The following is a 13,024-nucleotide window of genomic DNA, read 5'->3' on the forward strand; positions in this document are numbered from 1 at the left end:
AGTGCGCCCGGTGCTATAACTTCCTTATTTTTTATCCGATTTTAACAAATGATACGTCAAACAAAATCGTTTTAGAAACACTATAGTCCGACATGCTATGATTTTTTTTTATATTCTATTATTGGCAGACCGCAGCTAACTTTGTTTTTTAAGTTGCACTATATATTTTTTTATCTTTATTCTTCTGAATACACAAACATTAAAATTAAAAATCAAAAATTTGTTTTTAATAAAAAAAATAGAATTTCCAAAAATCAAGTAACCATAACTTTACTATAGCAAATGTTTGAAATTACCTCCATTCTCTCTAAGGCACATTCGACACCTTCCACTGACGCCCATTGCGGCGTTTAATAAAAATTCTGCTGGTATTTGTTCACATACTGCTACGATTCTTTTTATTAAATCAGCTTTGTTATCGGCCGGAGTCAAATAGATATTGTCTTGAATGTCCATAGCTGTCTTAGTCGCTTTGCAAAATTAGAATGCACTTTTATTACTGTTTAATGTGGCTGCTTGATTTAAAAAAAATACATCATTTTTTAATTTCTTCTTTTTGTTTCTATGCATGAGCATGGTTGTTTACATTTTTATATTTAAAATAAAAATCTCTATAAAACTGAGCAAAAAAGTTAATAGTGCTATTTGAAAAAAAAAAAAATTAATTTTAATTTTATTTTTTATTTCAAAAATTTGACTTTTTTTTTTGGTTTCATTCTGTATTGATTTGGCTAAAAATGAATGGAATTAAACATTTGTATTGATTATGTTCCCTTTTCTTCATTTGCTGATCACAAAGAACAATATCCTTAACTTTTTTGGCGGAGTGTATTTGCCTCATATGTATATAATTAAGATGTAAGAAGCATTTGTTGTGATTTGGTGTTATTTAAATGATTCACAAAATAAAAATTAAGCAAAAACGATAAATACACAAACTTAACCTCACTTGTAAATGACAATTTTCGCGTCATTAATGGCATTTTATTCCACGAGGCAGTAATTGTAAAGCCTAAACACATCGTTCTACTAAAAAAAAAGAGTTTTAGTGTTTTTATTAAATTCTGGAGGTTTAATTCGGTTTTCGATGAAGCCTTTACTGCTTGTGTTCTAGATGGCAATGCCACTGGCGCACTGGTAAAGTCCCTAGATATATATCTAGGGACTTTACGCACTGGCGGTAGAGTCCAATTTTTACCCTTTTCCGATGACGTCATTATCTAGTAACTTCACGTATATTTGAGGTAGTATCAGAAACACATTTGAATTGATCATAAATAACTATATTATGATTCAAATTTGTTGACAATTGCTTCGAAAGATTATGTTTGTAATCAGTATGTAATAGTGTAGGAAATTAAAAATTGTTAAATTGACCGGAGCATAAAATAACCACAAAGTAACCAACAATAAATAAACGTGACGATTTTTTTCTTTTTTTCTGTTTCTGTCGTTTCAATAAAGAGAAAGAGAAAAAGGAAATCGTGCCGTCATCTCAAAAGGATAAGAACTGGACTATACCGGGGCCGTGTAACAAAATTAAGTATAGTTTGTTTCCAAACTATATGCAGTTGTATCAGTTTATAACACGAACTACGTGTGTGTAGCTATCTCCTTTCAACACATGTCAAACAAGTTCGTTGCTTCTGCTACGTTCGCTATTAAGATTGTCGCTCTAGCATCTCATTCTAAACCGTACGATTAGAGTAACATAGAACTATTGACGTGCGTCGGCTTCGGCCCGGCGTAAGATGTCCACCAAACGTCAAAATGTGAAGAAACGACGAAAATGTAATTCGATTTATCCAAAGCTTTGGAAATCATGACAAAAATGTCCCAAAAACAAAACTACAGCGTGATCAACAATGATTGAGTCTGTTGGCAATGAAACAATTGAAAATACTAGTGATTTTTGTATAGTAATTGGCACTGACCACGCACTGGCCGGATTTTTTTACTTGAGATGACATTAAAAACATTCTTGATTATGCAGGTTATGTTTATACTATTACAAAAATTAACCTTCGTTGGTAAATTTTAAATTTGCCAAATTTCGTTGTTACCAACAGACTCAGTCATTCTTGATCACTCCGTATTATTATTGCAATCGGAACGAAATTCGAAATAAATACACAACTGCGCATGCGCATCATGAATTGAAAAAGTCTTTCACTAAATCGACATCTAAATAACCAATGAAAACGTCTTTGCGGCAGGTATCTACAGTCTATAAAATTCTCGGGTTCTTCGTGCCCATACATTTTTAGAGTTTTTTCGGATACCTACCTATAAGGGTAGAACACTGTTATCAAGGTTTTTTTCCTACAATAGAATAATCACCGAAAACATAGGACCACCTTTTATAATGTAAAGAAACCAAAAAATTGTCAAAAACATCAAGTGAGTGTTGCAAAGTACAGACTTGAACATGTACCTAAGTATAACAAAATTAGGTTCGATGGGATCAATCTGAGCGACATTATGTATGGGTGCATGAAAGAAGATAATTACGTGTTACTAAACTTCGGGAGATTCTTTAAGAAAGATAGAACAAAATAACGGCCGGAATGTTTCAAAAACGTATAGTGTATACGTTTTTGAAACATTCCGTTCTGTGTGAACGCTTAAGTGAGGATACTTCGAGGGAGAAAAATGTGTTTTGTTTTTTGTTGTAGATTTCATACTTTGAATTTATTTCTGTTAAAATTATTTTTCTCCACGACTATTAAAGCATTAATGCATTCTTGTTGGATATTCAATGAAAGAATGATATCAATTCCACACCCCGTGATAGAATATACTGAAATCCACGGCCGTCGGCCAATCATATCGCTCGTATTTTCATTCCATCAAGGGCAGATCGTCAATCAGATGCGTTTGTAAACAATAAGACGCGCATCGCGTAGCAACCGCCAAACGACGCAAAATTTTAATTGCCAAGTAAGCATTAAAAATGAAATTAAATTCAATTTTCAAAGATTGTTATTTCTTGGTATAAGTAGGTAGTCGTTGAGAAAGTATAGACTTCAACTCGCGTATAATGGCTATTATTCAATCGGACGATTCCACCACTGCCTACGGCTGTGTTGGAATTTTCATCCTCTTAAATAATAGCCATCATTATACGCTCGTTGAAGAATGTACTATTCTACAGGGTGAGTCGGGATAAACGGTCGAGACTACATGAGTGTATTTACACGTAAAAATAATCTAAAAAACTCATGTTCTTATCTTCTTATCCGATTTTCATTTGTTTTCAAGTTATAGCGTTCTATTTGTATCCAAATTTTTGCTTATTTTTACATTCAAAACATTTTGTAATCAGAGTATGCCATGTTGGTTGAAAAATGAAGTGTACAAAGTACAAGTGAACACTCGGGAAGCACTAATTCGACGTATTTGAAATACTGCAGCCAAGAACAGCATGAAGTAATTAGGAGAACAACAAGCGCCCTTCGTAGACGAAGTAGAAAATGTTAGAGGTCAATGGCGGTATTTTTGAACATTTAATAAAAGAACGCACTTATTAAGACAATGTTAATGTTTGCAATTTTGTTTATTTGTTAGTACGCTAAAACTTGAAAACAAATGAAAACCGGATAAGAACATGAGTTTTTTTTTTCACGTGTAAATAGATACACTCATGGAGTTTAGGCCGTTCCTCCCGACTCATCCTGTAGGTATAGTTATTTGTGTTTTACGTTAAATAATTTATGACAAGAGTTTTTTTTTGTGAGCATATCGAAATTACTAGACGTTGATGTACATTTTATTCAATCGTTATTTTTCTAAAACATGCCCAATAAATAAACTGAAAATATTATAATTTTATCATTAATTAGGTTTCTTGTCCCAAATGTTTACAAATACATACAAATACATACATACATAAAGTCACTTCATGCCACTCTGCTAACTTTCATTTGTGTCTGATGAGAACCACACTCCTCACATACGTAACTCTTTTAAAACAGGACTATGTGATTTCATATGAATGCGTGGGCAAATAATGGATGACATTTTGAAAAAATCAAGAGGGAAAGAAACGCTTTTGAAGTATGCTTTTGAAGTTAATAATACGAACTGTATAATAAATCACCGAAAAGTAGAGGCGTGAATGTATCTTTAGTGTTAAAATAATAAAGCCTCCAGCCGGAAATTAAAATGGTTAAATGTGTGGACAAGTTAACGACAGCTAGTTAGTCGAATGAAAATGGTTTTGTGGACATATTTACAAGTCTGTATTTATACACAGTGCAGCTACTGATGTACTAAACATGTCCACTTATCATCTATAAACATAATTTAATAATGGCCGTTTAAAATTAGTTTAAATATTTAAGTTAATGGACTTCTGTTTTTTATAATAATATTAACACCAATGACCTACTTCTTTGTGGCCAGAACATAACCTGAATAGTATAATTGAGTGAATAAGATAAACGATTAAAAAGTATGTTGTTTGAAGGTTAATCCTCTAAAGCAGTGGTTCTGAACCAAAACGCACATACTGTGTGGGTGTATTTTTTCTGAAGGAGTCACACATTGTGATGAAAAATATTGTTTAATTGCAGAAAGCAAACTAGTAAAGATTATAAAGGGGTAAATAAAGGGGTGCAGGAAAACATTTTGAGAATTGAAGAGGTGCTGGGAACTACATAGGTATAGGTAGACATTAAAAACCACTGTTCTAAACTGATTCGAAGAACAGAATATTCCATGATTACATACATACCTAGTTATGCATATTTATTGGATTTTAAAATGGTTTTGTTACACAATATTTATGTTTTTGGCATCAGACATAGTCGTGCTTCAGATATTCGCGTAATATAATAAACATTATCAAAACGTAAATAGCAAATGATTACAACTTACTCGTACAACTGTTTACTTATTAACACTGAAGGGCAATCTTGCGTTATTTTTGACATTTGATATCTGATCTGACAGCCATGGACACGCCCACAGGCCCACAACGGGCGGCTCGTCTTTAATCACAGTGGTTAAATACTGGATAATAATTTCGTAATTTCGCTTTTTTAGAATTTTGGACAATTTATTTATTAAATATTTCGTGTAATTGATAAATAAATCGTGACAAATGCTTCAAATGACCTTACATTTGACTCGGTCGAGGCGCCTATGGACACTTCTACTCCTAGGACTTGAAGTACTTCTACTCTGCTTTTAAAAAAATGACACTTTAACCTTCTTTATGGAAATACACAAAGACCCGATTTTCGATTGCTTGAAGATAAATACATTTTATTTCAACGTGTAATGATTAATGAAGTAAATTTTTTGCCCTCCTCTACTCTAACTGACATGTTTACACATCTTGAACAGCTATGGTATCTTAATTTTTACACACTAAGCAAACTATCTGTCACTTTCCCGCACGGAGTGTGTAAACTAACAGGAAGCTTTCACCTCTGAAAAAACTGTTAACTTATCATAAATAACAAGATATCGCTACCATTGATCCGTTTACTTTTCAAAAATGAACCTAATTTAATTGTTTTCATCTGAAGTCTGATGGCACCATCTTGTGGTATAAATTGTAAGCATGTCAGTCAACGCAATTTATCGGTATAATAGAATAACTTCTGCTATTTCATTTATCAAACGTCAGTATAAATGTCAGTCAACGTTGACAGGTTTTACAAAATTATTGCTTACAAACGAGTAATGGGTCATCGGCCAAAAAGATTAACACATTACTAATGCGGTAGGCATTTTACATCGCTCGGTTTTTTTTTTAACACTCCCGCTTCAAACTAAAAACCCTGCGCTGGAAAATGTAGCCTACCGCATACGTAATGTACATAATAATTAAACTAATACTTTATGTTTCTTAACCCACAGTTTTAACAACCAAAGCAAATTAACCTTTCAGAACAGTGTTTCGGAAAACTATTAACTTCAGTCTCTTCGAAACTAATACATTTGAAGAGTTTTATTCCTTGTTTTACACTGCAGTGTAAAACAATGCGTTTTTATCATTTGGTCTATATAAATAAATACATGCCTGTTGGAATTTATTATTATATATTTAATCTGTTTCTTTGTTCTGAATCATTTAAATGTACCTATAATTTAGAATGGATACGTGGTAGGGCTGTGCAATCTTTTTTTTAATAAAACAAACAGACATTAAATTCTATGAAGAAGACTCTTCATAGATTTAGTTAGTTTTGTTGAAAAACAGTATGTATCTACATAATTAATCTTTTTTTTATGTTAAAGTCAATGTAATTATAATTTAATTGTTAAACTACGTCTTTACATATTTCTGTTTGAGTGGAGTTGGCGATTGTCGAACAATGACGCCGTTTATCCGTTCCTTCAAGTATCCATAAACGACAATAGTCGTTTTAATCGTATTTGCACTAGGTCCGCAGCCGTCGTCCCTCCGGAGGTGTTCTCGTATGAGAGTCGCTCGGGTCTTTATCGGGGCGACCGTTCTAAGTAGCAGATGTGTCAATTTCATTTCAATCAGAGGATAATGGGCGCCGTAATGGAATCAGCTCTTGGTCTATTTGCCAATACTCTATGTCGGCCTGGCCCTTTTAAAAACTTATTCGTCTTGAAGGTGACTGTAAAATGTGAACACAAATTCAAAACCTCAACCGACGAGTATAGGTATGTTTCTAACCTAATTCCCCCTTTCGCCGTAAAATTATCATAAAAAAATTGTTGTACAGTGTGAAATGCAAGATTTTCCGAAAACTGAACCCATTAATCAATCGATTTTCTACTTTGAATAGCAACAGTTGTGCGGTTAAATTGAACATTTACAGATTGAATGGGAATCCAGGAAATAACAAAACGAATTGAATATATAAAAAAAAATAAACTGGAGACTCGAGGAATGAATGAAAAACGAAATCACTCTAACATATGTCAAATTAAAAATACAAAACTAAACTGTACAATGAAGTACCATACACAATTTAAATTAGGCATTTCGATGAATGACCGACAGCAATGGGAAAGAAAAATCGATCAATAATAATAATAGGATCAAGTTAAATAGTCAAGAACCAATTAATCACAACAATTATTCTATTATGGCTCAGGCTTTCTGGCGATTATGGACGCTATGCCCTACGGTCAGGATGGTATTGAACTAAAGAGATGAGGTTGAAAGAAATAACACATAGGCAGAAAGGTTGTACGTTTTATTCTTAATTAAAAAATTCTCTTCTATCCAAAATTAAATTTCACGATGGTTCACCTATTGTCAACACACCGGATGTAGGAATTTTTATACCTCGTTTACCCATTTATAAAAGGTGACAATGTTCGCACAAAATACTTAGGATTCTAGTTTATTTTTTCATCAAATTTCTATGCATTTTATGAAAATCATTATGACTATACAGAGTGACTTTGAAGGTTGTGCAGATATTTTAACCTGTGATAGAACCCCACAAAAAGTAACGATTGAGCCAATGATGCTTATACAAATGTTGATATTTTTCGAGAAAATGGGGCTCAAAGTTTTTGAAAAAAGTCTGGGAGCCACCGAATTTTTTGGAAAAATGGGTCAAAAATAAATCACAGTAGACTTTTTTTGTTGTCATTTAATTCAAAATTAAGTCATTTTGAACATCACATTGAGAACATCAATCTTAACCTCAATTTAAATCACAAATGTCTTTCACCAACCTGGAGAAAACCGATATGGCCTTTGATCTATGACGAACATTCAGAGCTTGCACGGCAAATCTACGGTGAAACCTGAAAAGTTGCCTCAAAGGATAGGTCGTAATGCACGAACCTTTGTAAACGTTGCACAGCATCTTCGTGATTTCGGGCGTTTCAAAATGAATAAGCGTGATCTTGGCCGCCAACGAGAAGATCGCATTTTAGTTGCAGAAGGAGACATTCCTCACGAAATCCAAGAACGTCCCTTCCAGCAGTCATTTTTATTAACGTGTGGGTTGGTGTTGTTGAAAACCACATCGTAGATCTCTATGTTTTACCTTCGCCTCATTACATTCAAAACGCCGCTCCTTTCAATTTGTTGTTTAAGCTTTTGTTGTTTTCTGAATAAGTTGGAGGCACTATTTTATTATCAAGTAGCGTTTGAGATCACAAATTGTCTACGCCCATGCATTGAACGCTTATTTGCATGGAATCCGCTACGACATGACCGAAAACTTGCAACGCTTGCTCTGGTTTGTTTTCTTTTTTATCACATATTATATCATATAGGTATATGACAGCCTAAAGTTGACCGCTGACTGATAACAGTTATGTAGCGTCCAGAATTGACCCGATAAGGCAATACTGAAATATGTTCACGTTAAGTTAGTTATACATACAACATTTATACGAAAAGTAAATAATGTTATTATACTTATTATAATTTAGGACAAGAAATTTTGCACTTTAGTGTATAAATGTAAGTGTAAATGACTGTGATGTACTTTGTTAACATGTACTGAAATCATTGTAGCTGTTTCATACTCAATTTTAATACGCGGATTTAATCTCTTTACCTCACTAACAACATAATTTTCTACAAGTTACTCAGTAGCAATGCTCTTTGACATGATCTTCAGAAGACGAACAACCCACCAGTACATTATCGAAGGTAAAATAACAAGACCTAATTTTTTCATTCAACGAGTAAAATTGTCTAACGCAAAAATGTTTAAGTGAAAATTGGGAAATTTATCAGATATCAAAAATTAGGTCGTGCTATTTTTGGCAAGATTAATTCCAGAACACAAACTTTAACGTTAATTATTTATTTATACTCTATTCTTTATCTTGGTGAGCGGTAGATCCAAGCCATGGGTAGCTTTGTGACTTTTACTTTTTCCACCAAATTTTTGTGTGTCGTAAATCAAATATTAACTGTTATCGCTGTCATTCAGATTCCTAATCTTCGTCAAGCATTCATGTCCAAATCTAGCAATCTTATGTCGCTCTGAAAATTATCGGCCTGTGTAGATTTGATTCACAATTTAGCATAGAATCCAAAAATGAAATCAAACTGGGTAGGTTCCGTTTAAAAAAACATAACTTTAGTGTTTTTATAATATTGGGACACCTGTATATACAGAGTGTGTCGTAAGTCGCGGACAGCCTTTTAAACACGGGTTCAGTGATGCCTACCAAGTGATATAAGCATGTTTCCAAATGGTTTTCGGACATTTTTCCTCAAACTTTAACATCAAAGAAGAAGACTAATTTTAACATACTTATCGCTATAACCACTAGGAGTTGTTCTTAACTTATTTTTGATTCGTTTCGAACACCTATTTTGTTTATAACACAGATAATTTTAGTTATGATAGGTTCTTATTCTAACATTTGAAAGCTCACTGTGTCTCAACAAATTTAGATAAAATAAAACTAACAACCGTAGTGGATACTCGAAAGTGAATACTTCCAAGTTCCAAGAGTGTATCCGCGACTTTTGACACACCCTGTATAGCGCAATATTTTCCGAATATGCAGTAGAAGCGTAGCTATCATCTAGAAAAAAGAAAAAGTTGATATCTTTAATAACAAACAAGTTATGGCGCTTTTCGCAACTCTGGGACACCTGTATATGTTTTGTTTTGAGGGAGGTTATGGGAAATAGTTATTTATGGTATAAGTGGGTTATTTAAGATATTACCCACAAGAGGTATTTGTAACCTACGAGGGCTTGCCCGAGTAGGTTATTACCTCGAGTGGGTAGTACTTAATAACCCACGTATGCCATACAACGTTTTATCCAATATTCCAAAATTTTTAGATAATGACATTATTGATGAAATTCTGCTCCCGATGGGTTATGGACGTTAATAACCCACGGTGCTAATGGCAACGTGGGTTAAAACAACAGACTAGTTATAGCCCAGTTTACTCAATTAAAACTAACTAGTAAAACACGATATTACTATTGAATGTTGGATAAAAGTCTTTTATGCTTATATGTGATATGTGGGAGTGAGTGTTGGTTGAACCACGATAGCAGGTTGCGATTCACCTTAACACAGATTTGAAAATATATTTACGAATTTTCAAAACACATAAATTTTAATGATGAATTACATATTCATTGTGCTGTTTAATACAGGTAGGTACAGATAGTAGTGACAAAACTATATGTAAATATGTAATATAAATTCATACCTTATTTCACGATTCTCATTGTATCGCATTTTTATGTTGTAAAAATTGAATTTTTACTAGAAATTTTAACTTAACAACTACTCTTTATACTTTAAAATATTTCCTGTGGAATAAATATCGTGAAAAACTGATTTTTTTTCCATAAATAGCAAAATTATTGTTTAAACGATTGAAATATTTATGAGCCCCCACCAAAATATTTCTGATTTCAACTAACATATAAAAACAATCATCGAAAAAAAATCATCAAAATCGGACGTGTTCTTGAGGATTAAGAAGTAAAAACCTTCTTTGACTCGACTATAAAGATACCTACTAAAAAAATGTATCGAGTAGATATTTCGCTAGATTGGATTAAGAGCATAAACGTGTTATATTTAGCTTTTTCATATTGTCATCTGTAAAATGTATTCATTATGTATCGTAACATAAAGGTCAACCGACAGGAAGGGCGTTAGTTCAGCGGTTAGACCATGAAATTTGTCGGTGTGAACCTCCCTAATTAGCTAATTAGACCGAATTCACTCCCTAACATTAGTTTCAGTGAGTCCATGATTTATGTTTCGTCAATTTTTAACAAGACACCAGTTGTTGATGAGATTTCTTTTTGTCTTTTATAAGCTTGAATATAACGAGAGCAATTTTTATTCAAATCGCATAAGCATCATCGCATCGTATATCAAAAATCCCCATTTGCACTAGGATATTCAGCAAATTACCTTCCGGCGAACACATTTCGAAGATAACAGTATACATCTATAAAACATCGGAATATTATGATGTCCCATAAACTCTGATTTGAGCGAGTAGAACGGTTGCGAGCTTTGCCGGCTTTATTAAATATTTATAAAACAATCATCATTCGGCCATCAACCAACATGGCGGACGCCACACGGGATCTCACAAACTGCAAACTGTTATGAACCACTTAAATATTTATACTTGAATAGAGATGCCTCTTAAATTTGTTTTTGGGAAATCGACCGAGATACTTACGCAAGCTCGACGTTTGCACAATGGGACACGAATTTTTTATTGAGATGGAAAAACTAAATAAGATCGGGGTAAGCTATTCTTTTGGTATCCGTAAGGATACTTTAAAATTTCAAATTCATTAGATAAATACTAGTTACCTAAATGTATTTTAAATATTTAGATAGTAGATCTAAAATATGTACTATTTTATGTATTTAGGTAGCAATACCTTTTGGACATTTTCCTGAAGATTTTAATTTTAGAACAAAGACGCCGAATAATATGTATCGCTGCCTTGAGGTAAATTTGTAACTGTCATGCCTATTGATTTTTATAAAGAAAAAAATATTTATTTTGATAATAAACAAAAAATATGTGATCTATGACCTAAAGATGTAAATATATAATTTTTGACACATTCTCACATTCACAGAAATCTGTTCAAACATTCAAGGTTAAAAGTTCTAAGCTAAGACATGCAAAAAAATGCACTTCTAATCGATTTAAAATTCTCAAAAAATTCAGGAATGATCGTGCATCGTTGTGGAACATTCAGTAAAAAATTCAAATTTTTTAATGAAACAGGTAAATATTTCGTTTTAATTCGTTGAGAGTCCTTTCAAACATTTAGAAATTTGGTGTCAGTGAAATCATGAAAACATCACCTGTTTTTGAAATAAATGGAATTGAATATTAAAGTGCAAAATTTGGCTATGATTTATTATTAAATTGGGCGGTCATTTCCACAAAAGAGGTTGACATGGGTGACATTTATGGTACTCTTTAGGGACTTAAGAATTAGTAGAAAAGTTCTCAATAGATGTTTGTTCGCTGTTTACCAACAATGAGGTACAAATTTATTTTTATACAACTGACATTAAAAGTGACGTTTTTAGTGGAAGCTAATTTGATTAAAAATTGCTCTTGATAATTTACCGTGTTAAAAGTATTTTTAACACTAGTAAAAAAAAAACTTTTAACACTAGTAATTTTTTATTTATAAATGTTAATATAAACATTAGAGTTTGAGCAATGGCTAACATTAATTCCATCGGATGAAGTCATCTTATTTCTCATCTTCACTGGAACATTATTGGAAAGGCTGCTGACATCATTGCTAGGTGATGAGACTCCCAACGTTGTAGGAGCTTGAAGAGAACTGCTGCTTTCCGAGGGTTTTTCTAAACTATAAGAATTCTCAAACAAAGACGATGAAGTTGCGCAGGTAGTAGGAAGAATATTGCATGCGATTTGATTTTTATTTCCAACAGAGTCGTCGATATATGACTCTGCAACGTTTGATGATTTCCACCCTCCAAATCGTTTTATCGTCATTAAGTTAGCTCCTGAATCTGCCAACAGGGATGCTGCCGATCTTCGGAAGCAATGACCAGTAAATAGCTTAGGTTCTGGTAGTTTCAGAAGCTCAGCAATTTCACAAGGCATCTTACCAAATGTATTTATGCCGACTGGCTGGACGGTGAATTTATTGTTGTAACATTTCAAGAAAAAGCGACGATGAGTGACATTAGGTGGGCGTAATGCAGCGTATTTACGACAATAAGTAACATAACTGCCCACAATACAAAAACTACGATTAACATTGGTTTTAGTGTCTGAAATACGAACTAATAATGAGTCTTCTAATTCTTCTATGTCGTCCACTGTCAGGTTACACAACTCTCCTCGACGTAAGCCGCCAAATAAGCCAAAAATGGTTGCAACTTTCGGCATCAGATATTTGGCGTCTGGTGTTTCATTCAAAAATCTGTCAATGTGCTCCCGTTTTAACACTTTGGACTTCTTTGCACGGTTTTAGAAATGCTATTAATTTGTGATACTTTCATATATCCACATCGTTCTTGATTCGTAGACTAGCTTTTATCATCGAAAAATTCGACCATAAAGT

The sequence above is a fragment of the Tenebrio molitor genome, chromosome 3 (assembly GCF_963966145.1).
Source record: "Tenebrio molitor chromosome 3, icTenMoli1.1, whole genome shotgun sequence".
NCBI classification, from domain to species: Eukaryota; Metazoa; Arthropoda; class Insecta; order Coleoptera; family Tenebrionidae; genus Tenebrio; species Tenebrio molitor.